Source organism: Rhea pennata, chromosome 4, assembly GCF_028389875.1.
Source record: "Rhea pennata isolate bPtePen1 chromosome 4, bPtePen1.pri, whole genome shotgun sequence".
Lineage (NCBI taxonomy): Eukaryota > Metazoa > Chordata > Aves > Rheiformes > Rheidae > Rhea > Rhea pennata.
In genome coordinates this window covers 44,017,956-44,044,280 of record NC_084666.1, presented here as the reverse complement: position 1 = coordinate 44,044,280, position 26,325 = coordinate 44,017,956, and the positions used below count along the sequence as shown (strand labels likewise).

At 36.9% G+C, this 26,325-nt stretch overlaps 1 long non-coding RNA gene across 3 annotated transcripts; it reads left to right on the top strand.

Annotated features, from left to right (window-relative positions):
* Nucleotides 1-3: 3 nt before the first annotated feature.
* Nucleotides 4-25,991, top strand: LOC134139432 (uncharacterized). Of its 3 annotated transcripts, none has more exons than XR_009958152.1 (7): nt 4-71; nt 9,243-9,375; nt 12,000-12,137; nt 13,879-13,965; nt 16,638-17,204; nt 24,148-24,204; nt 25,824-25,991. It is a non-coding gene; the product is annotated as an uncharacterized LOC134139432 (long non-coding RNA). The 3 variants fall into 3 exon arrangements; XR_009958153.1 differs by lacking the exon at nt 4-71 and adding an exon at nt 2,170-3,445; XR_009958154.1 differs by lacking the exons at nt 24,148-24,204; nt 25,824-25,991 and adding an exon at nt 20,038-20,236.
* Nucleotides 25,992-26,325: the final 334 nt, after the last annotated feature.

Sequence of the window (26,325 nt, the reverse complement as noted above, 5' to 3'; positions counted from 1 at the left end):
TTTAGTAAAACTTGAGTAGCTAAAGGCCTTCAATCCATCAAAAGGATAGACCAGTGCTAATGGCAATATCGGTGAGTAATTACATCCAAGGGGTTAAAATCTATTTCGGTGATACCTTCTGGTAAATGGAATTGATTTTGACCCTTACCTTGCAGATAGCCCTCACAGAATTGCATATAACCTTTATGCAGTTCTTTTCAGTGTATGCTTTACTTAATTCTCCAATAAAATGTACACTTCAGCTTGTACACTTGAGGCAGTACAGGTAAATAAAAGCAGCTCTAATACAATAAGCTGCTGTAATAAAAGCATAAATCAAGTGTGTGTGTGTGTGCATGTGCAAATGCATGCCTTCTTTTCTCCTGATAAACACTTTGGATTAGAATCCAACCACACATAAATCTGCATGCCTCCATGGAAGATGCGTCTGAATTACAGTTTGTCCTTATTGGTTAACTCCTCATTTTGTTTGTCACTTACATGATTTGTTTGTGGAATACCTACGGCACGCAACTATTACAGGGAAATGTAACTGGCAAGTTATACTCAACAACCTTACTGAGTGTTGTGCGCTAAAGGATGCAAGTTCTTGTTAAATATTGCGTTTGTTTCCTTGGATGTGCAGTGGATGTATACAAAAAAATCAGTGAGTTTCTCCTGGATATAATTCTTGCGAAAAGGTCTTGTTTTGTAAAAGAAAAAACTGAAAGAGAGAGAGATATCTCATAGGCTTTTTCTTCTGCTACACTGGCTATTTTTTTTGCTTCCAAACCATGCATCTGATTCATGACAGATTTAATTAAGTATAACTAAGCAACTTATTGCTAAATACATCATAGTATAAAGGAAAAGGTAAGTCAGGAAACTAGTGCCCTAAGAAAATGATAGAGGAGGGTAAGGCTTATCTGTACATTGTATGGTTATGGAGCTAATAAAATAAGAAATACACACACTAATGTTTTGCTTAGACTGGTTCACTGGTCTCTCATTTTATTTTAAGCTGATTGAGATAAACCAAAAGGAAAAAAGTTACTTTACTTATACTAGGAAAGAGGCCTAGATTCGTTAGGATGTCCTATCCCATTCTTAATGTAGCTTTTAGTAGAGAATATAATGTTTGTGATTTATGTGCTGAGGTTTAAGGTAATAATTTCAGAAAATACATTCATCTGTGAATTAATGTTTTTATTTTGCTTTGGAAGCTTTGGAAGGATGAAAACAAATATCAGAAAAGAATAATTCTTTTCAATATCAAATATTTTCCAATAATGTAAAATCCAAGGCAGTTTGATTTCCCATAGTCTTATCTGAGGACCTTGGGTCTAGGAGGGTTTAAGCTCATTCTGCAGCCGTTCTCTAAGGGAGGGTATTTAGAGGATCTTTATCCTCTACCCTGCTATGTATTTTCATAGAACTTGTAGAAATGCAATTATTTTTTGAGACTGCTTCTCCTTTGGCAAATTCTGCCAAACTTGTTCAATACATCCGGAAGGGATTAAGGACACATTCAGCTACAGACAATGGCACAGACAAAGTTACTGAAACAGCTTTGTTTCCATAGGAAACAAGCTGAAAGAAAACAAAGAAAAATCCTCGATAAAAGATCTGCGTTGGAGCTCAGACGTGAAGGGCCTCCTTGGACCTGCAAGACGAATTTAGTGCACCAAATGTTCCAATTCGTATTAGTCAAACATCCTGGATGGATTACCAAATAGGACTTAGTGATGAAATTCTATTTCCACCCTTAAAGACCATTACCATTACCGTTCTTATTAAGGATCTTGCTTTCCTGAGAATGAGAATTGATGTTACTATCATTACCTGGTATCTAGAGGCCATCTTTTCAGGCATAGATCTAATTAAGCCAGTTTCTGGAATGACAGACGCCAGAGACAGAAAGAAGCATAATCAGACCAGTGTCATGTTAATGTTTTCTCAGGTGTCTCAATCTAACTACACTCTAATCTACAATTTCTTTCAAAAGAGCTGGCAAATATTGCAACAAACTTCACTCAAAAACTCAACCAAACTAAGACTCTAAACTTAGAAAATAGTTCTAATTTTGATTTTTTTTGGTACAAAATAGTAACTTTTCAGTCATGAATTTCAAAAACTTTTCATTTTTTTCTGCCACAAACAGATGTTTTCATACATAAATGTGTTAAAGTGTTGCTGTGATAATAAGAAGATTAAAGAAGCTGTATTACAGTGAGCTTTCATTTAACATCTCTGTGGGCTGATAGATGCTTAAGTATAATGAAAGCATAAGAAATTTTTGAGTTGCAGCTGTATAAAGTGGAGGAATGGCAACTATTCTAGCAGCTATGAGCTACCTTTCTGCATGGGAGTTTCTAGCTAGTGAGCTGGAAAAAAAATTACAAATAATTAAATAATGAGCCTGGGAACCACGTATCCATCAATATATTTTTAAATGTTAATTTTCTAATAAGTTGGAATTTCTATTGCCTCAGAACTTTCCTCAAAGTTCCTTGAAATAGCCAATTATTTAGTTTAATGCTTTATTTAGATGCAACAAAATTCAATTATGGAAGGTTGTTTTGAATCTATGGAATTGTCTTGTAATTATCTTGTCCTTTTTCTGATTTTTATTTTATTTCTTTACGAGCTTATACAGTCAGCTAAGAAAATAATAATAATGGATGTGGAAACAGTCATTGTGACTATGTGTAATTCACATGCCATAATCAGAAAAACAGCTCTTAGTTGCAGATAACATTGAATTACCAAACTAAAACTAAGCACAGAGCCTTTTCACAGCTCAATTCTGACAGCAAGAAAACAAAATAAATAGGATCGTCTGAAACAATTTCGAGACTAATATCCGAAAGAGGACATTTTTTTTTCTCTTGCAAACCAGCGCACAGTTCTAGTACAAAAAATAGTAATCTGCATGTTCTGTATTATTAAAGAAGTCTAAAGCAAGTATTGCTGCCCACTGCTTTCCATAGCCCTCTTTTGTTGTCTTCTGGACAAAGGAACATGCAAGGTGGAAACTGCAAACCAGAGCTTTTATAGCTCAGTAAATAGGATTTCTGCCATTGCTATGTAAAGTTGATAGGCTTTGCATTGATAGGCTTTGTGTTGGGCCTGAGCTGGTTTTAGCTTCTTTTAAAAATTTGCTAGTGGTTGAGCATTGCCTAAACTGTTTTAGTTAAGGTTCTGTGAATATCATATATCGTAAATATCTGTCAAACCTAGCTAGTAGGTGATCAGGCCTAGTGTACTAGGTCGTATTGTTTGCCTGGCAAATAACAACCCTTTGCACTACCAGAGGCTGGGGAAAACTCTTGTGCAGCTTTCAAGCTTTAGCTGAAATCCATTGAAAAGGAATTAGGCAGTGATAAGAAAGCATTAAAAAACAGTTTCAAGTGGATCCAAGACTGAGGAGGAAGGGAACTGCAGCACCAGCAACGAGTGGCTCCTGGTGAGTAATTCAGTATGCTGATAACTTGTTGTGACACCTGAGCACCTCTCTGCTTGCAGAAGAACGGGAGTTACTGACCTCAGGACTTAGGGGGACATTGGAGGGTTGAACATAACATGACGGAAAAGGGGTAGCTATTAATACATTTTCTTGCACAACAATTTTAAGGATTTTTTATTAACAGGTATTATTGTAACTGAACTAGGTATTATTGTAACTAAACTAATGAAAACTGTTGTATTTTGACTGTATTATTGAGATTTTTAACTGAGCTAATGGTAAAATATTGGTTCCACTTTCAAGGTATGTTCTAATTTTGCCAAGATTTTGACTGTAACACTTTCAACAAAGCCTTTGTTGAAGTGGGGTTATTCAGGGCCATGCAGAAACTTATTTCTCTTGTTCTCCCGTTTTCTTCCATTCCAAAGTTTTGAATACCGGGTACAGCTGAGGACAGGCCAGTCAGCTGCATGTGAGACTCCAGAGCCAGAGGGAGACTCTGGTGCTGCAAGGGCATGAGATATGATATTTGCTGTGAGAGGTGCTTCCTGATGTGTGGATATTTGGATTCAGGACCTGCAAAGAGCAGAAGCAATAGCTTAAGGTGCACAGGAAACTTGTGAAAATATGATTCTGAAGACGTTTGCAGTCTATATCCAGGAATTAAAGCAAACACAACAGTCTTTGGAAGTAGGCAGTAGAAGACAGCTGTGCGAGTTTGCAGTCTTGGTTTGGGAGGATACAGAGGAAAACGTGGGAAAGGGCAGGATAATGTAATTCTTGGCTACATAGTTTTTGGACTGTAGTTGTTAGAGCCTTGAAGTTTGACCAGTCCAGTGGCATGTTCTTTGTTTTCTGTGAGGTAAACTGTGGAGGCTTCTTGACTTCTGAAGTGCTTAGTAGTTCATAATTGTGTCTGAAGATCACTCAAAAAATGAAATGTAGTGACATTGTATTGCTTGACTTCATCCATTTTGCTTCCTATAAATATCTGTTAAAAAAACCCTCCAACCCTATGGTCTCTCTCTTTTTCACTACCAATGTGACTGTCAGTGTTTACTTATTCCGGGACAAAACCTGACATACTACATTTGGAAGACACTTTTTTTTTTTTTTTTTTTTTTTTAGTATTTTTTGAGACCAGACCTGGAAATATGAATTGTATGAATGAAGAGGTAAATGTCAGGAATTTTTCTGAAACTTATAACATAGAATTGACTGTATTGGATGAAACCAAAAGGTCACCTAGACTAGAGTCTATTTCCAGCAGCAGCCAGCAACAGATGCATAGGTAAATGTAGAATATAATAAACTTCTGATTATTTCTCAGTTTATTCTCCAAAATTGCAGTAACCGGCATGTCAGAGTCTCCCTGATCAAATACCATATTTAACACAGTATTTGATAGTCCACAGTTGGTATTTCATGTGTTTTTTTCAGACTGTTTAAACTTCTAACAGGCAGAACTATGTGAGACAAGACTTTCTACAACTTAACTGTGTGTTGTGCAAAGAAACATCCATTTTTGGTTGTTCTGAATCTGCCTCCTAGTTTTATTTGATGTCCCCTAGCACTAGAAAATAGTGTGACTACTTGGATTCCACTACTGTACACATGGTTATCATACCCTTCTTCATTTACCTCTTGCCTCTGCTCAGGATGTCTATTCCAATAGTCACTCCTCGTATAGAAATTATTCCTAGATCGTTCTTGTTCTTCAGCGTGTTTTTTCTAGTTCAGTTATATTCTATTTTGATTCTGCTCTCTCTTCCTCATCTCATTTTTCAAAAGGTGGATAAAGCATTGTGTATATACCTACGTAATAACATTCTGTGTTTTATTCACTGTTTCCTTCCTTATTCCTAGCATTTGATTTGATTTTTGTTGACACTAATGTAAATTGAACTGACAGTTTTATAGAATTATTTATTATAATCATGTTTATATCATGTTTTTTAGTGGTAATAACTCTAAGTCCACCTTTTTATATACGAAGTTAACACATTCTTCCCTCCCCCTGCCCCTGGCATATTACTTCATATTTATTGAATTTGATCTACCATTTTATTGCTAAGTCACTCAGTATTAATTCTGTACAGGAATTTTTATTCTTACCCTGAATATCTCTGTATCGTCTCCAAACCTTAGCACCTTATTGTTTCAAAATCATATAGAAATATGTTGATCAGGCTCAATCGCAGCATAGATTCCTGTGATTTCCTGTTGTGACTTCTTCTTAACTGTGAAAAAGAACCATTTACCTTTTGTTTCTTTTCTTCTAGCCAAGTGTCTCTCCATGGAAATGTTTTCTGTATTTTTTCCTATGATTCAATCATTCCATTTGTGAAAGCCTTTTAGAAATGCATGCATACTGAGTTAAGTGGGATTACCTTTATTCTCATGGTCTTTGGGTCCTTTAGAGAACTCCACTGATTTCTGTGGCATGATTTCTTTCTATTTTTACTAAATATTCCACTAACTTGCCCAGCACAGACACTGAGTTTACTGTTTCATAGTTTTCCTGATCTTTCCTGGAATCCTTTCCTTAAAATTTGCATCACGTTACTGCTTTGAAGTCCTTGAAAACTAGAGGGATTTTAAAAGCCTGTTCCTTTTAAATTATTTTTATTATCTTTAAATTTGTACAGGACTCATGGATTGAGCAGAATGTGGCTTTGTTTCTTGCTGTTCCTTTTCTATGTGTTACAATCTCTTGTCTTTGAATTTCTAGGGGCTCTCTAAAGAGAATTTTACGTTCAGAGGGTTTTCTTTAAGGAACCTCTGGTTCCTCAAGCATACTCAGCTCCATTTGTCAAATAAAAAACCAAAAAACAGAAAAAAAACAAAAACAAACAAAAAAAAACACACGCTTTTTCTCAACTGTCTTTCATCCTCTGTAATCAGTCCTGATTGGTTAATCAGTGCTTCCCAGGTGGAAGAGGAGCCAGGCCAGTAGCCACATACCTATTTAAAGCACATACAATTCAATTACTTTCTGTGAAACATTTGTTCAAAATTACATTTCTCGAAGTGGGCACACTTATCTGTGAATCCATCCAACACAAAATCTGAATGAAGCAGATACAAGCTGTGTACCTGGAGATCATGTCCTGTTTTCTGCCAAGAATGAAGTGCAAATTTAGACTCCATGAGTGTAACCAAGGTGCAGTAATCACAACTTATCTGTGCGAGTGGGAGCTGTAGGCTCTGTTCTAGAGAGCTACACTCCATAGAAGAATTTTCAGATTTCTGCCAAAAGGGGGCACAGGACTAATATATGTAACTATCACATGACAGATTTTATGGATTAGCAGAGGAGGAGTTTCTGTTTCATAATATGCTCTTTTAAATAGCTTTTAACTCAAAATTCCTCCTTCAAACAAATTTGAAGTGAGCCTCTGTCATTCTTCATCATCCTGAGACATCCATGGTAGTTTGACATGGTATAAATGGGTATGTGAAGTTTTTTAAAGGGTTTAGAAAAGTTTCTCCTATGTAAGACCTTTCTTTTCAGACATGTAAGAAAGGGTAGAATTTATTCTTTTGCTCTGAGTCATGGAACAAGCAGCAATAGCATGCTCTTCTGTGACAGACTGCCCCAGGGGGAGCTGCGTGGAGAGACTGCATTTGGAGGGGACAGCACAATATACTTTCAAGAGTTTTTCCTGTATTTTTTCCTTCAAAACAGTTGAAGTCCCTTGGTTGAAGTCCCTTGAACTCATAAGGTCCACATGAGCTGAAGATGCTCTTTCAGATATGGCCTGAAAAAGAAAAGAAGAAAAAAAAAAAAAAAAAAAAAAAAGAAAAAAAAGAAAAAAGAAAAGCCATGAGATATGAAGCTGGTGTTTGTTTAGTTCAACTGGAATGAGCCAAGGCACCTATTTCAAACTGCCAGTGTTATCCAAAGGTGGTCACACCGTCGTATCTCCATTGACAGGCAGTGTGTGTGAGATGGGGGTCCATTCCTGTAAATCTGGTGAACCAGTAAAATTGAATTCTAGTTTTCTCATTAGATTCATTGGATTCTAAATATTATGCAAATACTAATATTTTGCATTAAGCACCAGCTTTCTAGCAGCTATCTTGATTTGCAGGAAAAAAACAGAGAGTTCACATTTACCTCACATTTTCAATATTTCAGTCTTGAAAACTGCTTGGCAAGGCTTTCCCCGTCAGATATTGCCTGAGTTGAGTAGGATTTTGAATGTCCGTAAGTACAAGGGAATGTTTGAGCTAGGAGCCAATTATGTCAACATAATTGGTGAAGCTCTTCTACAAGGTTTTAAGGACCATCGGTCATGTTAAAACTAGCTATAAAATATCTTCCAGAAATGAAATCTCCAAAGCAGAATTTCAGCAGTACGATTGAATCATAAGACCCTGAAAGAAGAGTTTATAATGGAAATGCTGACACAACATTAACCATGAAGTGTGAGGAGTCATAGTGGAGAGTTTGATAATGAGTCCGATAATGAGTTACTAGCTTTTTCTTTTCTTTTTCTTTATTTTTTTATTTTATTTTTTTTTTTACAGTAGAAGTGATGACACGGCTAATTTATTTAACTTACATAACCATGGATTAGCATGTACATTTATTCAGCTGTTAAAATTCACCACAATTGCTTTGGCTTTCTAAAATAAAGCGTGTTTCTATGCCAAAGTTATAATGGACTTGCTAATGGGGTATTGACTACTGTTTCTTATCATCCATCTTCTGGCAGAAAGGTGTTCATTACCTTTCACTTAATAATTCCCAGTTTTCTCCACATTCGCATAAGATTACTTTTATTAGGAATTCATTCAACTTGCAGTTGAAGGTAGCCCCAGAGGCAACTAAAGTTTAATAAGTTATTTTCTGTATAGTATGACAGTAATTTCAGGTATTCCTCAGAACTAAGAGCTGTTTTCTTAACTTGAGATTTAGCAATCATATTCACATCTTCAGACTTGAAATTTGGATGCTGTCATTTCAATTGATAAGAAAACTCTAAATTCGATTTTAAAAAGGCTTGATGTGATGCAGTGGTGTCTGTCATTGAAATGAACTACTACTCACTAACTCTTGAGAAGAAAAAGTGATTTTGATAACATAATGCTTCATTTAGATTCCTGTGCTTTTAAAATAGAAACCAAGGACTATAAAATGGCTCTAAAGTGAGGACGTTTCAAAATACTTTGTTTTAGCAGGCTTAGCACAAGGGGAGGAAAAAGCATGAAACCTCTCTTTCCGCACCTTTTCAGTAGATCTCTGCTATATAGTCAGCTTTCATTAAAAAATCCTGTTTCCTGAACAATCCCAATGAGTTTGAGATACTACCTACCTATAGATTTGTATACGGTTACATCACTGCACCTAATACTTCAACTGCAACTTCTCTTTGGTTGAAACTTCCATTCTTTAGGGTGTAACTGTTTTCTTCAGTTCCAGTTCACAAGAGGCCACCTTAGAACTTTCAACAGCACTCCAAAAGAAAGGACAAGGTTAAAAACAAAGGAGAAAGCACTGAAGGTTTTGGTAGCAGTGAGAATCCTGTCAGAGTTGAGAGGTATTTCAGGTTTCCAATTTAAAGCCAGTAACCAAACTGAAAGAAACTATTCGTCATGCAAATCTGAAGTTAGTTTTAGCTATGATCCTTCGCTATAAAGAGTTCCCAGTTCCTGACACCGCAGTCTCCATGGCAATCTGTGGCAACCCAAAGTTAAGAGCAAAAATTTTATAAATACAGTTTAAACAAGATCATTCAACTATAAGGTATTCTTTGTAGTGAGTGAATTTTTCTTATAACTTCTCTTACAGAGTTTTCTACTCTTACTGGTGTGAGAAATTTAAATATTGCATACAGTGTGAACTTAGTAATGGAGATGGATTCCTTTTTATATGAAGAGATCATCCGAGACTATGATGTAGTCTTCAAACTGCATGATCTCTGGTGAGCTTTTGTGGTGTTTTCTCTGCTTAAGAAAATCTTTCATGTTAGAGCATTGTGAGAGGAGTGAAGAGTAATTTGTTTTATTTATGATTTAGTGCAAAAGAGAATCCTATATGTTCAATCAGTAGTAATCAAGAAACTGTAGTTGCTATTGAGAAACAGAGTGAGGAGTGTTTAATATGTTCTTGCTACATGCTGGTCACCAGAGAAAGATTGAAATTCTATAAAGATCTGTATTCAAATCTTACCATATTAGTAGAGATTAAAATTATCATTTCTGGATTGCATGTCACTTAAGCTCATATTGCAAACTCATTGGTAATATACAAACATAAAATTTTAAGCCAAAGAAGTTTACAAATAACAAGAGCAAACAAAATTAGGAATGACTGCAGGTGCTGCAGAGTCCTTAAAAAAAATTAGTTTGGGTTTGAGTCGATGGTTAATTCTTACAGCTCATTGTGCCCACAAGTTTCTACCAGCTAGAAAGACAAAATAGGAAGTATTACATGAACTAAATCTACATTCAGACACCTTTTTTTTTTTTTTTTTTTTAAAAAAAAAGATCTAGTACTGCTAAAATCTGTCAGTTCATCTGCATCTCGTAGATCAAAACTATTGATAAGCATTTGATCATTTATTCTCTCATAAGCAAAAATTCATCAGGATACCACTTTGAAATGCATTGGTTGGTACGCTGTAGAGAGATTTTATTTCACAACCCTAATGTGCCTCCTCCACATAAAATAAATTTAATACCTGATTGCAACACTATCATCTGACCTCCTAAGATCAATCAGTAGAGTAGTGTTTTAGTTAACTTTATGACTGCTAAGATTTCGTAGTGTGCAAGCCATGTACTGCGTGATCCCCAGTCTTAAACTTTCAGATCCTTTGGACTAATTTAGTATGCTATTTTTTACTTAAACACAATGGTTAACACAGTGATAGACTGCATTAAGATGGCACTGTAGACATTCTAGTCATTTAAAAAAAATTCAACAATTGTATTTCATAACATGCTGCTTAAGCAGTCTCTGTAGAAAATCAGACCAATAAAACAGCATAGAAGGATTTTGTTGCAGTAGAAACAAATGATTTTAAAATTTGAACAATCTTTGAAATATATGGAAATATATCTCTTGCACTGGATGAGACAGAATGGTGTTAAAGGCTCAATTTTTAGATCTATTTTCCATAATTTTAAGGCTGTATCCACTACTTGTGTATGTAGTTATCCTATCTTCATATCTAGATAATGGGTTTGCAAGTGCTTTTTATGGCAAAGAGACCAAAATTTTCACATAAGGACTTCTAAAGCTGGTTTCTTACTTTAATTATGGTCTTTTAAAAAATTTCTCAATATTTCATGTTAGGTGCCCATAATAGCCAAGTTTTAGCTGTGTATAGACAAAACTAAAAAATTTTTTTTTGAAACGTGAAATGCCTTGGTCAACATAGGTTTATCCTGTGTAGGTGGAATATGAAGAGTACAGATTTAGGTTATTTTGGTGCCTTATTTTGATTTTTTTTATTTTTTCTGGTACAGTTGAAAAATTTCATGAGAGGGATTCTCTGTGCTAATTATAAGCCATTTGTTCCCATACATTCATACAGGGCATTGGGGAACAGAAAGGAGCACATTTCAGAAAGGAGAATAAGAAAACTGCTTAAAAGAGAGAGATTTCCTTACCTTATGTCTTGCAACTATGGAATGAGATCTAAGGAAAAAGACCTGCACTGCAGTGAACTATAGGGACATGACCAGTTCCTCTGTGCAGTGTGTACTTAACCCACTGACAGTTACAATGCTGATGGCAGTAGAATTAACTACTGTTTTAAGTGGTAAACAGCTGTATGCATAGCTTTGCTGCGTGTTAAATTCATCACCGGTGTCCTAACACAGGCAAAACTGCTAAGCATGAGTAAGATTCCAAAGAAACATGGAAATAACTCAAGATTGTCCTTTTCTGCTCTTAGTATTCACAAGTTTTTGATCCAGAGCCTCCAAAATTCACTTTGTTGTTTGATTGACGTCTAGGAGCAGATGGTGCAGCAGGGTAGCAGTGGCACCACAAAATTTATTAAAACATCCCTGATCTTTAGGGATTGAAAGTAGAGGTTTGATTATATGGAAATAACTGAAAATGTTTTACAAACATTCCATGGATTGTATTGCATTGCTTTATTATTCCAGTGCATTTGCAATGTAAACAGACTCTAAACTTCAACTTATTTTCTAATAAAGAAAAAAATCATCATTTTGTTTTCCTTCTAGCAAAGAGGAAAATGTGGGAAGGTTCAATTATGCTACACATTTGCTCCCAATAAAAATTAAGTAGTTGTATAATTGGGAAATTAACAAAATAATTATTGTGATTGTCTTCGATCTGTGAAATAGAAAAGACTGTTAAATTTTGGAGAAATAAATAATGCATGTCACTCTGCAGTATGTAGTAGTGCACGAAGAAATGAATTTGAGAACCATTCTGATCGTCTGCTTAAACAGTTATGCTGAATACTTTCATGACTGCACTTTTGCCCACACTATTTTCTCTTGTATGTTGTTACCTAGAAGAGTTAAAGCTCATTTACTTTGCTGTTTGTCTTTGTCTTTGCCTCAGTTTTTCATAAGCACTGAAAATTTATGCTGCTGGATGGTGAATTCCTTTCTGCACATCTGCTTACTAGTGTCTGCCTCCACGGTGATGATACATGAAAACAGCAGACCTGATCTGCAGTGCAGAGAGCAGGACTCTACGGTATGCTTGAGGGAAGCTCTTCACTTTCTATCACACAAGCTTCAGACAAATCTGGTTTTTTTCGAAGCGTACTTCACATTCCCTCTGGGACTGCAGAGCAAACAGATATTGGAGTGTTTTACTTGCACAAAGCACCTTGGGTGCCTGGAGAAGATAAGTGAAAAATTTCTACTGGGATATTTTGATTTTTTTTTGTCTATGTATGTTCTTTCTCATAAACTTTACACTACCCCCAGTCTAGCAAGACATTTTCTCATCTTGGTACATTATTTTGCAAACACCTGGGAAAAAGGGTACGCTGTCAAGGGAGATATAAATTACTTAAGGATGGGCAGATCTTTTTAGCCTACATTCTTGGCAAGCAAGGACAGTAATGAAATTACTGCTACATCCCAGATCATTCTCCAGAGTCCCACGTACAGTGAGGAGTCTTTGACTGAAGCTTCCTTTTCAAGAGGGAAATGTTTATACCAACTCCATAGGTCGTTCCCACCCCATTGGTCCTTCTGGACCTCTCCATTCTTTTGGGCATGAGGAAATGAGCAGATAGGTTTGTCCTGCTGTCATCTCCGCTGTTGTGCATGGGATTGTTTGGTTTCCCCCAAAAAATGTAGCAGCAGTAGAGAAAATGCAGCATAAGGATGTGATCAGAGAGTGATTTAAAGCATTAAAATCTGGAGATTTGTATCAAAGCAATGGTGTTTGTGTTGTCAGCTCTGTGCTGAGAGGGAGTAAATCCAATCTGGTCAGATCAAATTATACTGAAATCAGGACCTTGTAAATATTTCAAGGCAATAGGCAAACCACCCAAATAAGATGTCCAGGTGTACACAAGAAAAAACACTGGGGTAATAGAGCAATGTAATAGCCACATAATATTTCCAAAAGATTTTCAGTTATTTTCCATGAAGCAAAACCTCTACTTCCACTCCTTAAAGACCATTTTTTAACTAAACCTTGTAGTGCCACTGCTGCTCTACTGCTCTTACAATCTGTTTGGTGTACAACTTCAGTGACAGGTGCTAAAGAGAGATGCCAGAGGCATGTTTCTTGCTGCTGAAAGAAGGAAGGTGTGCTTCTGTGTTTGAACTGTCAGATGTTACCTGGGGACAAAAGAACCATGTATGGGGCTGCTGCAAGTACCTCGCTCAGCCACAGCAGATCATCCAGGCTGACACACGTTTCAGACTACCAAGGAAAGCAGCTGTAAGTCTCAGTCAATAGATAACTATATTGACCATAAATTACCATACATGGTCCAAGATACCTGAGCCATTCGAAATCATGAGATAACAATAGTCAGTGGGAAGCAGTGAATTGAAACTCATTAATTAAAAACGATGAAGGGATAGATCAAGGAAAATATTAGGAACTAGGATAAGCAGAAGCACATCCATTACCACAAATTACAAGCAGAAAAATGCCTCTGCAAAAGTAGTTATGTCTAGAAAACAATTACCTCTATTTCAGCTTTAAGGTTGATTACTATGACTAAGTGGTCACTGGCTCTCTCGTACAGTCAGCCGACATCACTGTGACTGCTTTGGGAGAAAATATTCTCTGTGAATGTAGGAAATCCTACTGCATAGATTCCTGAGTCCCTGGGACTGAGACAACTCTGACATTTCCTCACTGCATTTTAGCTTGGGCCATGAGGGAATGAATATCAGGCCACGCTCTGGTGATGATTTTGGGGTCCCGGTATGCAGAATTTAGGAGCTTTTCTTTTTTTCTTTTCAAGTCTGAGCTTTAGAAGTCAGCAATTTACCGCATGAGCAACCTTGAAGACCTAACAAACCTTAAGAAAAAAATCATCTGAATTTAGCAAGTAAGTAAGAGGAACCTTTCATTGACCATTTTAGCTTATTTATACCAACAATACATAGAAAGTTTTGTAACTGAGAGAATAACCAGTACAAATGAAACTGAATTTCTCGAAAGGGTCTATAATTTTGTATTTTCTGGAACTAAGTAGAATGCTATGCCTTTCTAAACAAGTACAAATCCCATCTTCATTCTAAGTATGACTAAAGAGTTGAACTCTAACCCTATATCATCTATATGACTAGAATAATTTAAGCTCCTGGTGAACCTTGAGAGATCAGCTTTGTAACTCGGACCTACAATAGTTGAGTTGTGGATCTCCTGCTTCCTGTGAAGAAGTGAAAGAGGGAGTGCCAGTGCTTAAGAAACATGTCAGCTAGACATAGTCCAAGAATGTGGGATGAAGTGAAACTTAAAATATACACATCCAATGTGGTGGGACCTAAAAAAACAGGGAGGACAGAAGAAGGCTGATCAGAATTTTCTGATTATTGTGTCTGTGATGTAAATTTGGATATAATCATACTGATTTATTTTAATTAATTTCCATGCTAGTTTCTACATTCAGTGTTAGTCCTGCAGGAAAGGAAGCAGGGACCCATAGTCTGTTGGTGTCAAGCTCCACATAAATGCTCTTTACACTACTGAAGAATTGCTAGCTGCCAAGTACAGGTGAGGAGGTTGTTCTGAGACATTGCTTACATGCTAGAAAAATCTTTCAGCTTAGGCAGCAATGTACCGTGTCTACACTCTCTCCTGTTTCCAGTAAAAATCATATAAAGAAAATACAAACTGCCTTAGGAGAAAGTTCATGTTACAGAAAACGAAAACAAACTATAATAATGACAGGGACAGAAATCTGCCTTTGAGACAAGATACTCTTCAGTTAAGCATAATGACAAATAAATAAATGGGAAGTTTAGTCAACTGCATCCTGGGCTTGAAAGCCTCTTTATGCCCCTCACTAGTAGTCTTTTTTTCTTGTGCAGTGTGAGGTAATGGCAGAAGTAGTTAATGGAGAGGGAGCAGTTGTCACAGCAGTTGCCAGGCTTCTCCTTCAGAAAACATCTCCTGGCAGCTATTTCTTCTCAGAACCTCTTCTGGAGGCTTACTGCTGCCAGTGAGGCTTAACTTCTGGAGGTTCTTGCAGCCTTTATTGGCAATGTCCTGATCAGAAAGCGCCTACACCTTTGGTCTTTAACTGAGTGTGGACCAGGGAACACCAAGCACCTATTCAACAATTTTTGGGGGACCAGCTATATTGTATTACTTTTAGGCAGCAGTACAGCTCCCAGAGCACAAGAAATGGAGATGCATCAGTTGTTACAGCATTCAACTCAACAGTCATGACAGGATCCCAAATTTCTGTCCAAGACAGTTTGAATCTACTTCAGATCATGCAATAACAGCATCAGTGCACTACAGGGCAGTCTCCATCACTGCCAGAAGCAGTTTCTTGGTTTATCATATCCTTCAAGCCAGGAAGAGGGAGGTTGTTCAAGTCTTGAGCTGCACGAAGTACTGGGTGCCTTTGTTTTTGTCTGAGGCGGGGTTTGATGGTGGCCTTCTCTGTCGGAGATGTGCGAGGTGCTCCGAGAAGGCCTGTGGGAGAGGGTGATCAGGCTGTGCACCATCAGGAGATTAACCATATCTTTGTAGAGGTCTTGCAGAGGTGAGTGTCTAAACCCTGAGATGCAAGGAAAGAAGAAGAGCTAGAGAGTACATTCAAAGGATAGTTGGGCAGAAATTCCCAAGATGACACAAAGGGTGGAAATTTGTGCCATCTCTCAAGAGAAGGAAAGCTCCTTCTCTGCTTGTAGTTACAGAAAGAGTATAGTGCCCTAGGAGCAGATAAGGAGGAGCAAGACTCGCCAGAGTAAGTATCAGAGCAAGCTAAGATTAAACCAAGGGACTATATCAAGAGGAATAGGTGAGTGATATTTTTTGGATACCATTCTGCAAGGCACAAAGACATCCATTTATCAGCTTGACTTGATGTTTTGAGAAGAATTTTTGCCTGTTGGGTGCTCAGGTCTGGGATGCTGTGGAGAGATTGTTGGGACTTGCCCAGCCCTAAAATTATTTATTACCTCTTGTTGCTCACATAGACATCAATGATACTGCCAAGGATGACCCCGGGTGTGTCAGGAGTGACTAAAGAGTCATGGGGACTCAAGTACAACTAAGTATGTTGATGGAAGGTTACCATAATTTGGAGAGAACTGAAGGGGAGAATGACAAAGTGTCTGGGGACAACATGATGGGGCAGTTTCTTGCACTCCACAGCGTGGGAAACAGGACTCAGTGGGATTATAGAACTGTGGTGGGATAGTTTGAATTATTTCCTGTGGGCTGATACAGACTTTTTTGGGAAAGATAACCTGGACAGGCAAGGAAGGGAAAGTATGCATAGAAATGAGTCAAATGGATGAACTTTGCCTTGAAAATGGTCACGAGCCAGCCAATAGCTGGGTAATATTGTGGTAGGTGTCTGCTGTCGACCACTAGATCAGGAAAAGGAATTAGATGAAGTCTCCTATGGATAGCTGGAGGAAGCACCCCGATTACAGTCTGTGGTATTTCAACTACCCTATTACTTGCTGGAAGGGCAAAATGTCTGGGCACAAGCAGTCCAGGAGATTTCTGGACTGTTTTGATAACTATTTCTTGATGCAGGTGATCAATGAGGGGGCTACAGGAGATTTACAGCTGGACCTGAAACTCAAATACAAAGAATTGCTCGGGGATGTGAAGGTTGAGGGCAGCCCTGACTGTGGTGACGATGTGGAATTTCAATTGTGGAATTTGAAATTCTGACAGAACTAAACAAGACAAGGAGGAGTATTACAGCTTATGAATCATTTAGGGATCTGCGTGGGAGGATGGACTGGGAGACAGCCCTCAAGAAGGAAAAGGACTCAGGACACCTACTTGTACTTCAAGGACGATCTCCTTTAAGTACAAGGATATTTTGATCTGTGGAAAGTTAAACAAGTTCATCTCTGCTAGCTTTTTGCTGAGCTCAGACACAAAAGGCAAGTCCAGAGAAGGTGGAAGCGGGGATGGGATCCATTAGGATGCTCTGAAGGCTAGAGACTTCATGAATGATGTATGAGGAGAGGCTGAGTGCTTGATTTGTTCTGCCTGGAGAAGAGAAGGCTAAAGTGAAGTCTTACTGTTGTCACCAGCCACCTAATGGAAGACTCTAATGGAGCCACCTAATGGAGCAGACTCTTCTTAGAGGTAAGCAGTGATAGGATCAGAGGTGATGGACACAAGCTGGAAAACAGGAAATTCCAATTAGGATATAAAGAAAAGGTCTTTTACCATGATGGTGGTCAAACACTGGTGCAGGGGTTCAGGGAGGTTCTGAGAGCTAACTGAACCTGCTTTGAAGGAGTCACTAAATGACCTCCAGAGGTCCCTTCTGAATTCACATTATTCTGTGATTCTAAGATCTTCCAAACTGGTTACTGATAATGTAACACTTGAAATACCCTGAGTAAAACAAATAAAGACAAAATCCTGCCTTACTGTCTTTTTGAAAGTAAACCTAATCTAAAAGAATCAAAGTTGCTTTGGCTTCTGACGTGGTCGTGCTAGAGAATTTTGCAAAAGATTGGTGCAACACTCAGGAAGCCATTAGTTGGAGCTAGAATTACTCAACTACTACTGAGTATTAACAATGTCTTTATCTAATCAGAGGAAAAATAGCTATTGGAATATAGTCTCCTTTTAATTTTAAAATACCTGAGGTAGGTATATGTCTAATATTGGGCTCGGTAACAGAAGAAGTTGATACTGTTAGAGATCACATGAGTTAGGGTGGGTGAAATTGCTCCTTTTTTTTTTTTTCTATTACTAGAGGGAGATGTATTTCAGAGTGCAAATATATGTGTGTTTTTTTAACTGTATTTTACTGATGCTTCATGCAATAAGGAAGATTCTGATAAATAAACAAAAGTTATAGAAATAGAGAGGTACTATTCCTTCCTCATTCCCTCTTTTATTTGTGTCCTGTATATGCAGAACTGAGAGATTTCATGCCAGTATAATGCATTACTCACTGAAGAATCTTTCCAATGAATATATTCAATAATGAATTAGCAGGAAGGCCTATATATTCACATTTGTAAATGGAAAGTGTGTCAGCAATGGCATGTTATTATTGATTTTGTAATATGATACACTAATTAACTAAATAATAGGCCAGTCAGAAATCAAATGAGAATTCTTTTGCACAGAGGTTCAGAGAGGTAACACTACCAATTGAAGCAGAAGTTTTTTTTCTTTCAAAGATATACAGGGAAAATAAACCAGTCCCGAATAATTGTGTACAGTGGTTTTCCATGAAGGCAGTCAATAAGCTGAACAAAGAATCTTTTCTTTGTAGAGAGGTATGTGTTTCTACCTGACTCGTTTAAATTAATTTTCTTTACTGGGAATGCCATTCATTATTTTGACATGTTTTATGGTGAGTGAAAATCCTTGATTGCCGCTGCATACTAAAAGAAGGATTTTTGCCACTTTTCACAAAAAAACTATCTTCAAAAATGTCAGAGGCCATTTAAATGTCATTACTTGAGAAAGTACTTTGAGAATGCTCCAAAATGAGTTTTTCTGGAGATGTCAACTTTTGAAATAATAATAATAATAATAAAAATGTATCTGTCTAGCTACATTGGAATCACTTTTATACAGGTTTTCTTGTATGCATATGAGGTATACATTAGACAAGTGCCAGAGTTTCCCCACAAGGAAACAAATTCGAACATTTCTCACAGAGAGAAATTAACAGGTTATTTTATAAGTAAGATTAACTGGATTTATTTCATCTTAGCTGCTTTTTCATGGTTAGGATAGAAACAGAAGATACAAAAACTGTTGGTTAGTGTCCTTGGTTTTGTGTACTGAAATTTCCAATATATAAAACCATTATATGTGATCATTTTTTCCCAGCTTTGTCATCTATTTGGCACACAATGCTAGTACTCCTCTGAAGGCCAGATACTGAACCTCTATTACCTTCTATACAGCTGGCATTTTGGAAATGAATCATAAAATTATGAGGTTGGTTTGTACTGTGACAAGTATGTGCATATCATTCTAGAGACCTAAGCAAAATTTTAAATGTTTATTTATTGCTACTTAGATTAATGAATAGTAAAGCCAGAAGTCAGAACCACTGTGATAATCTTGTTCTGAGCTCTTCTGGGTTGCTGAAACTGTAGAACTTCTGTGAATTATTTCTCTCTGAATGATCCACAGTAGAGGATAACCGCTGCTCCTAAAAAAATATTGCTAAATCTTGATTCTCTTATTGAGCTGATATTCTCTCCCTTGTTTATTCTTCTCTCTGATGAAATATATTGAATGAACTTATTGACTTCTCTGTAATGGAAACTTTATGATTCTTCAGTTGTTCTTGTGGTCTTCTCTGAATTCCTTCCAGTTTATCAGTTGTTATGAAATGTGAATGTCAGACCTGGATATAATGCTGTAATAGTGCTCACATCACTAGCAAATGCAGAGGTAATGAGACTCCTTCCTGCACAAGAACAGAGTGGGTGAGTAATCCCAGGACACGAGCTGTGCTCACAGCGGTGCACCCCTTCCTGCGGCACCACTGGGTGAGGTGAGGTGAGGTGAGGTGATGTCTTCACACAGATATTGAAATGATGCTTCCAGAACAGGGGGCATTCACCTAGTCTGCCAGTGCTGCCATGATGTTTCCTTTCATTGCAATTTCCTTTCATTGCTGACATAGGGACCTCTGAATTTTGTTCTTTTAATATCATGGTCATGTACTATAATGCTATATGTAATTAAAATGACAAGGAACTGAGTAAGAGATTATCCAACAGTCTCCAAGCTTGACAGCTGATTCACAAAGTAAGCGTAATTTCTGGACCACAAGCTTTCTTGCAATGCCCGTTCTTATGCCTAACCCTGACTTAAGACTTATAGGAATACAAGAAGAATTCAATCTTTTGGCATTTTGATATCCTGAGGACACATCTACATGAGTGAATTTAGTCTACGCAGAAAATGTTCCAGCGTGTGTTGTATTTTGCAGGGTAAACACAGCCTCAGAGGGTGAATAAGGATGGCTATTGCAATGTTAGACTTCCTGATCACTCATCCCATAGAAATCACCAACCCTCCAACTGATGATGATGATACTTCTGCTGCTGGATTTTGGCTGGTGATTTTCATTTCTGCATATATAATTCTCACTTTGCTTTCGTTTGATCATACCTCAGATATAGAGAGGTCTGATGACAATTACCAACTGTGTGACAGAGCAATATGAAATATGTGCCCGGACAAGGAAAGTATGGCAAGCAAAAAAAAGTATTTACTTATCTTGCAAGTCAAGATTACAGTCAATGGCTCTGTAGCACGTCCCTTACTCTTATTTCTATCATATACCTACCGTAAAGTTACTCTATTGGCTTTCTGGATTGGGGATGAGATGTCAATGAGATGCAAGTGCCGGCAACTGCCTACCAAAGTCTGTGTGGAAGTCCAGTGGATATGCCCTGAAAGTGGTATAAGTAATAAATCAAACAAGAAGGGAATATACCCTCTCTGGAGGATGTTAACTGGTTTTGCACTTTTCCCTTTGCTCTTTGTGCTTGCCCAGCCTAATGTTTCCTTTCTTTTTCCCCAGTAGGTGCCTGTGTCTCCTAAAGGGAGCTGCCCTTGTGACATTAACCTGGGTAGGTCTGTCTGAACAGCAATCTGTCCTGGGTCGCCTGGCAGTATATCACACCTCTGATGTAGCAATTAGTTTGTTATTTCTGTCCCCTTGTATTCAAGGAGCTCAAGGAATCCCTACTTTCAAATTTGTTTACTATGAAACAGAGGAGTCCAACACTGAAATGTTTAAATCCTAGACTGCAGTAAAACATACCTTTATTGCCCATCCACAGGTTCCCTTGGCAGTAATGCTTTTTGCAGGTGAGACTTAGACTTGTTTCAAGCAAGGAAGAGACTTAACTCTTCCAGCAAGTCGGCACCCCTGACATTTATGAGTGAAGAAGAGGTGACTCTCAGCCAAGCCAAGTATGTTAGCTCTCAGGTCAATAGTAGATTAATAGTAGATCCAGAGAACAGATTGCTCTATGGGGACCTTTAAGGAAACACACAACGAATATTTCTGACTTGATACAACACAGAAAAGCTTCTTTTTCAAATTTCTATTTAAATGTACTCTGCTGTATTTATTTCTTGATATCTAACCTGAGATAGAAAAGGACAAAGTGAAAGGAAAGGTCAAGAATGTAGCATGAATGTTGTTTTTTTCCCCACCTTTAAGCTTACCTGAGGAAAAGTTTGCACCTGTTTTATTTTTTTGTGGATCAACAAACAATATGTGAAAGATAGCATACCAGTATCAACAAGATAAGTGGTAAAAATAGTGTAATAACTCATTGCTGTAATTTTTATTTTCATTTCTTATGTGTGAGTGGCTCACAGAGTAAAATCAGTAAATTTGTCAGTACATTTTGGTCATATTCTCAGAAGCAGTAAACTGGAGTAAACCTGTTTTATATCAGGCACAATCACGCCCTCAAAGTGTGGAATATTAATATTCCAAACAGTTTTTAGCAATTGTCTTATCTTGAAGGCACATGGATTTGAATGAAAGCTTTTGCATAAACCAGTAAAAGATTTCTATTAAAATTAAATGATATGGATAAAGCTTTTGGCCAGAAGTCACTAAGATTCATATTATCTTGTTTTATCATTTGTAATAATTTGGTTTTTTTGTTTAGATAGCAAAGCTAGTGTCTTAGGGAGTATGATCATAACTTTAGTTATAGCTGATACCTGACTTATGACTTCCTTTGTTTTGTGTAGCTTGCAAATCCTGCTGGACTCTGCTAGCTTCCTCATGACTAGTTAAAGCATTCTGGAATTGAAATTGTATGCCTATGCAAAATAAACTCTAAAACCTTCCTCTGAAGTACAAACATATTATTATTTCACACGCATGCATATATAGTTTTCAATTGTCAAGGCAGGATAAATGAGACTGTTAATGATTTGAATTGTTTTGTTACATTTTTAGCCTTCAGTTCATATTCAGGGTTATGGTAAGCCTGGTCCAATAAACAGTACAGATTGCTTCTTTATGGCTTGTTTGTTGCAGGTTTTGTTGATCCTTATATCTGACCTCTAAGAATAACAGTGAACTGCATTAAGAAGCAAATAAGGAAAAATGAAAAAAAAAGGAATAGGTTTAAAATCTCATAATCCATGTGGTTTGAGTCTCCAAAATTAATTCATATAGGGATAAGAGTTTGTCTGGAAGCAAAATTAGAGACAGCAGAGTGGGCAAGAAACAATCCTTGAAGATAAATGATTGCTAACCTGTCCCATGTCAAGAAGTGATATATATCAAGAAGAGATGCATTGACTAGAGCAACTGTTGACACCTTAAGTGCATCAGCCACTTTCTACTTAAAAAAAATAAAAAATAAAAAAAAATAAAAAAGAAGAAGAAGCCCGTTGAAACAGAAGGAATGAACATGATATACTGGATTTTTGTGTCCTCCTCCAAAAGACGTTTTCGGTGCACAGGGGAAACTGCAGACAGTCATCTTCAATACTCGATTTCATCGTTGTTTTTCAATACCCAAGCTAAAGTACTGAATGATATTCATGCCATTACTTATTTTTCATGGGCTTTTCTATGAGATATGTGAACAACATTAGCCCTATTCTATCAAAGTTATTTAAAGGACATGAAACATAAGTTATTTGGTTTGCTAATTTAGGGTGCACAGTGGGATATTTATTAGTTCAGAAACTCACAGAGTACTTAGTTGGACTGAGCATTTTATAAAATGAAAGCACTAGTCCCACTGATGTGTTTGTCCTACTGAATTCTCAGTGTTTTTGCAATTCATACCTTTAGATTTCAAATTTCTATGCCCACAAAATAAGGACCAATTAGTTAGGATTTCTGAAAGACTCAGGTTTATCATTTTACACAGATTCTTCTAGGATCAGAGAGAGAGATAAAATTTAATATTCCAGGAGAATGTCAGAATTCTTAAGCCATATGATTGTTCTTTATTCCCCTGCAGTATCTTATTTGACTTACCATAATCCTCTCAGTTGCTGAAGGAAAGGAGACCAAGATCATTCTCTTCAAAGCAGTGACATTGTTTATTGAATAAGATATGCCAAATATATGCAATTATGTAATTAACTGTATCATCATAAAAATGCAAGGGAGAGAGGTAAATTAATTTAAATGCACAACTTTAATTCAGTCTTTTCTAATTTTTTTGTTTGACTTTCTGATATTTGCTTTCCATCTGTTCTCACCCAGTCATCTGAAAAGGTTCTGAAGCTGTAGGTGGACATCAAGTTCATGCTGCTCATGCCACCCTGTAAATATAGGCTGCTGTTATGGCTGAACATTATGGGGCCCTTTAGTAAGGACAAAACCTTTTCCACTTATAATAGCTATTGCATGAGCAAGCTACAGTGCTATTTTTCATCATTATTCAGAAGAAATTTTTATTTTACATGTTTTCATAAGCCCTCTGTGTTCTCTCCCAGTCCCGCAATGTCATAGAATATTGACATACATTGCTCTGTAATTTATAATTCATGTATCTTGATAGTATATTACTTTTTTATGGCCTCTTTATTGTAGGTTTTATTGATTCTAACTTTTGATCTTCATGCAATCAGCTGAAAAACACTAAGAAAGAAAAGAAAATTCCATTATGATCATAGGAGTTCAACTTGTCAGGCTTATAGCAAATTTATTTTTCAGGAAGGACTTGAATTTTAAGCTAATATTCTCAAAAAAGTATTTTTTTCAAAGAGACGTAGAAATCTCCTGGCTTGAGCCCCAGACTGTTATATTCCATGGACAAACTTTCATGTTTAGACTTGAGTTTTATTTGATTGGTTTTACAATTTCTTATGTTTCTACTAGCCATAAAAGACGTAAAATTCTTTATAGGTTTTCCCAGTTTGGTTGGGAATTGTCGCTAATCTATTTTATGTTTTAATTTCCCCGTGTGTCTTCTTTAGGAGAAGAAAGAAGAACAGGACCCATTTTAAATGAATGTGTAAGCTCAAAAACTCCCGCAGGGCCTCTGAGTAATTATAACTGACCTACTAAGGGTATGATAAAACTTGTCCTTTTTTTACACAGGAGGAGAAACTATTGTGAATTGTTGTCAAACTGGACCTTGCAGTCTTTTCGTTAAAGGTAATCTGGTTGTGATTCTAACAGTTACACTGTCTTAAAATAACCCTTGCGAACGATTTTATCATGTTAATTTGAAATATCTGACTTAAGTTTTTATATATTTTACGTATAAGTCTGGTAACAAGGATACTAAGATATAATTAACTAGGGGTTGACTCCTGGTACTCATTTACAACATAGCCGGTACTCACGTCTGAGTACTTTACATACATGTTTCTGGCATCATCACTACTGCCTATGGTGTTAATGATTCATTATATTTTTTAATGGAAGAGTGAAATGAAGCAGAGACCTTGCCTCAAGTTACACAAAATCCAGGGCTTTTACCATTCAGTTAATTTCCTTATCCACTATCCTTCTTTTTGCATGCAAAATTTATGTTTCTTCCCATTCATTAGCAGATAAGGAGAATAATAGTCAAAGCTGTGGATGTCTTTAGTCATTATTGTTTGAGTATGTTGAATAAAGATTCTGAAACTCTGCTGAGTTGATGATAGAATGATGAATGGGTCATTAATGTTTTTAATAAAATATAATTTGTCATATTTGTTTTTGAAAGTTTGGCCTGTTTTGATCTTTCCTTCTGCCTTACTGACAGTGTCAGCTCTGACATTGTTTTGAATTTTCATGCCATTCTTTGTTTTGTTACTCAGCTTTGACCTGATTTATAATTAAAAAAATGTCATTAAGATTCTCTGACTTACTGGTGTGTTCACCAAATAATTCACCAAATGAAGTCATCATCCTATTGATCTCTTTACATTTTCTATTTGCTTTCCTTCCACTTCATTAGCCTTGATGCTGCGGACTTTTGCTATTAGGAGCTGTGCAAAGATTTGGAATTTCAAAGCACAGAAATGCTGTGATTATTTACGCTTTTCCATGAGTTCTCATTTAAGTGTTTGGTAAATGTATCCCTCTGTGATAGCTGTATTTGAAGAGACGTTTGACTTTGTACAGCTGATTTGGTACTGAAACCCTCCCAGGGATTAGCAATGCCCCACCTCTGTACAGGGTATTCAGTTCCTCTGCAGTAGCAATCTGCATTTCCCTTCATTGAGTACTTTCATATTTGTGAGTTTTACAAAGATTTTGTTCTTGTCTTTACTGGTAATCTTTTAGAAGGCTAACAGGGAAAATAATAACAACTCTTTAACAAGATGAAAAGATTTTTTACTTCTAAAAGAAAAAAAGTTTTCCACCTTTACTCTTCTCTCATGTTTTTTTCCTCTCCCCTGTCACTCAAGCCATACATTTTGAAAATGATCACAAGTCCTGGGTGCCCAGTTTTTCCTCCCAGCCTTGGAAGATAATGTGATATTTTAAAGGGTAAGATAATCTGCATTTTCTGAACAAGCCCCTTCCAGGCACTCCAGATCACTAATCATGCCACAAATTTTAGACCAGGTTGCTTAGCATGTACATTTAACTCAGGTTTAAGGTGCTTAAAATAGTAAAATGAGGTGAATAATGATTCTAAAAAGAGTTCTTAAAGAGAAGTCTAGTTACTTTCCCAAAACAGAATAATTCTAAAATGAATGTGTCTAACTGGGACTTTCTTTTCCTTGTTAATGTTTTTAAAGTGTGAATAGCATGCTTCCTTTCTGCTTTTTTTTCAGAAATTATCACACCTGCCGTTGCTATAGCACTATGCATGAGAGAAAAAAATGCAGCTAGGAAAAGACAGAAAGGACCTCTCTGTCTGCATAAAAGCCGGATACTTTCTGGACTTGCATCACTTGTTGTAGTTCCTTGCAGAAAATAAATGCAGTTGACAAAATCCTCCATCAGACTTGTGCTAGTGAGTGGAATTAGACATACAGTGTTATTGCGTATCTGAAAATGTTAGCCACGCAGGTACAAACAGAGCAGGTCTACATGGCATTTTCAAGACCGTGCTGCATCCCGCTCTGCCTGTCCGGTTGTACCAGCAGTGTGTTTAGAAATGGGAAATTCTCAGGAGGTTCTTACAATTTTGTATCTCAATATTAACTCACCATGGAAACGTTTCCTGTAGCATAATCAACTTAAAGAGATACAATTTTCATGCTTGCTTTCCTTGTTACAGTAAACATAGCAGTACTTTGATAGCACTTTTGTGTCATTTGCTGCTAAAGAGTC